The following is a 3,861-nucleotide window of genomic DNA, read 5'->3' as shown; positions in this document are numbered from 1 at the left end:
ACTTCCCATTTGCAACATGTGTTATTAACGAAAAGAGCTTTTAAAATGTATTGCCCTTGAATTTCTACATTATGTCTCATAATCCTGTCCCCAAGTTCGGTACACAAATCAAATACAAATTCTATGTATTTCAGCTGTCTTGTCTAGCTCATAGAGAGCCTGGTCTCAATTTCCAGCACTAAAACCTAACAAAAACAAAAACCCAAATACTGGGCTTGGGAGATAAGGAACTTCCTTGCTGAGTTCAATTGCTGAAATCACAAGCAGGGGAAACCAAGTCCCACGAGTTGTCTTGTGACTTCCACACAAACACTGCACCACACGAACACACGAAGAAAAACAATCAAACGAATGTTAATTAGAGCAACTTGACAAAATCTTCCACATCGAACTAAGCATTTGTAAACCTGATTTTCAAGTGTTTCAAGCAGCTGTGTATATGACGAACAAACAGCTTCATTGCGAAAAACATAACCAAGAAATTACACAGTTGCTTGCTAGGTATATCCCATAAGATCCAAGTATTTGAAGTTACAAATACAATGTCAGCACAACAATATCAGACTGACATTAAGTCACTGGGTTTCTAACAGGTCCAGGCTTCTTAGAATAATCCCGCAGCCCTCCAATTCTGCCTTCTGCCATACATGTAGAAACAAACTGTTTGTGAATGCTCTGAGAAAGCCCATAAAGGACATTTGTTTTGTATAACCCTCCAAAATCTGTGCACCCAAAACCGCGTCCTGAGCTTACAAACCTACAAACTGTACTAATTTATTTTACATGAAGATCGTGTGCGCCTTCCCTTGCTAGAAAACACTTAAACAGATAGGGACCTTAGGTGGGTTTTTATGTGCAGATGAGCCACTATGGGTGGCTTTTTAGGTCGATAAGCTCACTATGAGGTCTGGAAGGAAACAGCCCCGAACAGCAGACAGAGGGGAAGGTATAAAGTCGGGTATTTGCTCTGAACCCAAAGGAAGAAAGGTTGTTTGGGGTCAGGAGCACTGCATGGGCCAGCGGTCTGGATTTTGAATGGGGGTGAAAAAACAAGTTTTTTCTTATTCCTGTTGAGAACGGGATGGGGGTGGGAACATGTTACCCTGTTGAGAATGCCCTAGTCTCTGGGTATCTTTTCCAATCCTTTGACTCTCATTACAGACTCCCTTTTGCTTTCATTGCAGGTTCTGATCTCTGGTACTACGTGAGCCCCTTCTCTGCTGTGGTCCTCCAGGAGCCCCTTCATCTTTTGGTCCTACTTCAGGCTCTACTCCTGGACCTATGGATTCACCCTCTAGCATTTCTTCTTATTCCTCCTCCTCTTTTCCACAAGCTCTGTCAACAGTGACTTTAGATCCCCTCTGATAATGAGAGGGAAGGCAAGAGCGCCCACAGCTCAGGCCAGACCCTGTTGGGCAAAAGGGAGGTGCCCAGCCCAGTCCAGGTCCTATCCACTGCAGAAAGCGACCTAGGGTTTCTGGTAACCAACAAACATACAGCATCTCCTCTGGTACAGTGAGGGTCTAGGATCAGAAGAACAAGAGACAGTGAACTGGAGACTTGTCTACACACCCAGGCATGTATCACAGAGGGAGACCTGCTTTTTGCTCAAAAGTATAAAGAACTCCAAGGTCCCTAGGGCCCCTCACAGATCTACTGGTTGGACTAAAACTGGCCCGCTTCGACAGAGGATTGAGTAACTTCTACCAGAGTGTGGCCAACTATGAGATCCAGCGTAGAGTGGGAGTTTTACGAAAGCTTCAGATGGGAGAACATTGTCTAGGAACTTTGCTGCAAGTGGAAGGGATGTTAAGACTTGGTTTCCTCATATAGCTGCCCAGACCTCATCCTTAGGAGGTAGCAAGCATCCAACAAACAAGCACTTTCCAAGTCACCACAGTGACTCAGTTGCTTCCTTCTCCTGCGCCTCATGGAGAAGATAGGCCACACACAACTAGGATGTTCTGTGTGGAAACCAAAGCAGCCCTGACATCTGACAGAATGGCCAGCTATGAAGCTCACCTGGATCCATAGCCCTCCCGTTTGTAGCCCTCCCTCAGTCCCCCATTTGTAGCTCCGCCTCCAGCCACAGCTCCCAAGGCACTGCAACCAGCATTGGTGTCACCCTTGTCCTCCAGAAGAGAGGAACACCCTTCACCCACTCTGCCCCAGGCACTCTATCCCACCAGGTGCACTGTCTTCGTCAGCCCCATGACCTGAAGAAACCATCTGGAAGGGGCCTTGCTGCCACAGTTTGCCAGTAATGCTGCTGCCATCAGACTGGAGCTGCACCCTCTGTCCCCCTGCTCTACCTGCCACAGAGAGATGACTAAGGACACCTGGAGCCACAGCTGACCAGCCATCCTGCAGGTGCTCCGGTCCTTAGGCCCTGGCTAAGGCTTTACAACTGTCCTCTGATGTCCAATTTGTGTAAATACTATGTTTATGTGTATTTTAATTGACTTTTAAAGTATTTGTGAGCAAAAATATTTTATGATTAAATACTTTATGATTAAAAACTTTTTTAAATGAAAAAGAAAACATTTGAACAATTATTATGAAAAGTCAACTGCAAATCTGAAAAGTCAAATGTAAACTTGGGAGAGCTGTTGAAAATTTGTTTGTTAAATGTTTGTTGGAAATATATGTTTCCCGGGGTTTTGTTTTTGTTTTTTTGGTTGTTGTTTTGGGTTTTTATTTTTTAATTTTGTTTTTTGGCTTTAACTGTTTACTTGGATTTTAGAATTGATACATTGGGTGTGTTTGTTTGTTTGGGATGGGTCTTATGAGAGAAAGGGTAAAGAAACCATTAATTTGTCCAGATCTTATGAAGGAAACAGTTGAGACCCCCGAAGAGCAGATGCAAGCAATCGCGGGTCTATGGGGGACCCCATTCCTTCACTGGTGGCTGCTGCCTAGATACCTCCTTACCCTGCTGTTTAGGAGCTGCTTCAGGATTCACTGCTCTCCAGGCTCCTGAAATTCTCTCCGCAGTTACTCTCCCAGAGTTCCCTTAGCACGACCAAATCAGAACAGAGCTTAGCTGTTTCCGCTCCTGTCAATAAGTATTGAACAAAATCCGTTTTTACCACTTTATTTTTTTTGACATTTGTGTGTGTGTTGGCGGGGCGGGGGTGCACTCACTCCTGATATGGCTCACTACAGGGGGCAGAGAGTCTGTTCTCTCTCCCCTTGGTGAATTCTGGGCTTCACACTCAGGTTGTCAGGCTTGGCCACAGTGCCTTTATTGCTGAGTCACTTCACTGGCCAGGTTCCTACCGCTCTAAGCTGCCTCAACAGATTTGAATCAGAAACACAGTTCTATGGAGAGCCGACCCGCATTATTCTGGGTGTCTCTTGAAAGATACCTCTAAACTAAATTTCTTCCTCAGGGCTCCATGGAGTCAGTGGGGTTCGCCACTAACCCTAGATGGTTTTTCTTGATTCCGACTTCTCTGTGTGGCCCAGTTGCTCTCACGGGAATGTCACTTCAATTCAGTCTTTTGGGTCAAATCTTTGCTTTTGCGACCTTTACCACTACTATACTAACATTATTTGTTTCTTTCTCACTAGCAAAACTTGAATCACAATGACCCTTCTGGGGCTCCTAAGTTATCCTCCAATAATCCACCTATGGAGAGACAGAGCAGCAAGCAAAACATCTTACACAGGATGAACTGCTTGCCTCATCTGGTATGAGGAAATGGGGAAAGTCACTAAATACTTCGGATATCATTTAAATTATTAATGCTTTAAAAAATCCACTTTCCTCCCTGTAAGCGCTGCAGCAGCACCAAATTCAATCACATATCATAGGCACACACTGCTGCCCTCCCAGCAACTCCAAACTCCATCAAATAT

The 3,861-nt window shown here is 44.8% G+C and overlaps 1 pseudogene; it reads left to right on the top strand.

The window, feature by feature from the left end:
• Positions 1-1,281: 1,281 nt before the first annotated feature.
• LOC130869321 (circadian-associated transcriptional repressor-like) lies at positions 1,282-2,329 on the top strand (annotated as a pseudogene).
• Positions 2,330-3,861: the final 1,532 nt, after the last annotated feature.

This window comes from Chionomys nivalis, chromosome 2, assembly GCF_950005125.1.
Source record: "Chionomys nivalis chromosome 2, mChiNiv1.1, whole genome shotgun sequence".
Taxonomy (NCBI): Eukaryota; Metazoa; Chordata; class Mammalia; order Rodentia; family Cricetidae; genus Chionomys; species Chionomys nivalis.
Note: the sequence above shows the minus strand (reverse complement) of the source record. Positions and strands in the feature narration are given on the sequence as shown.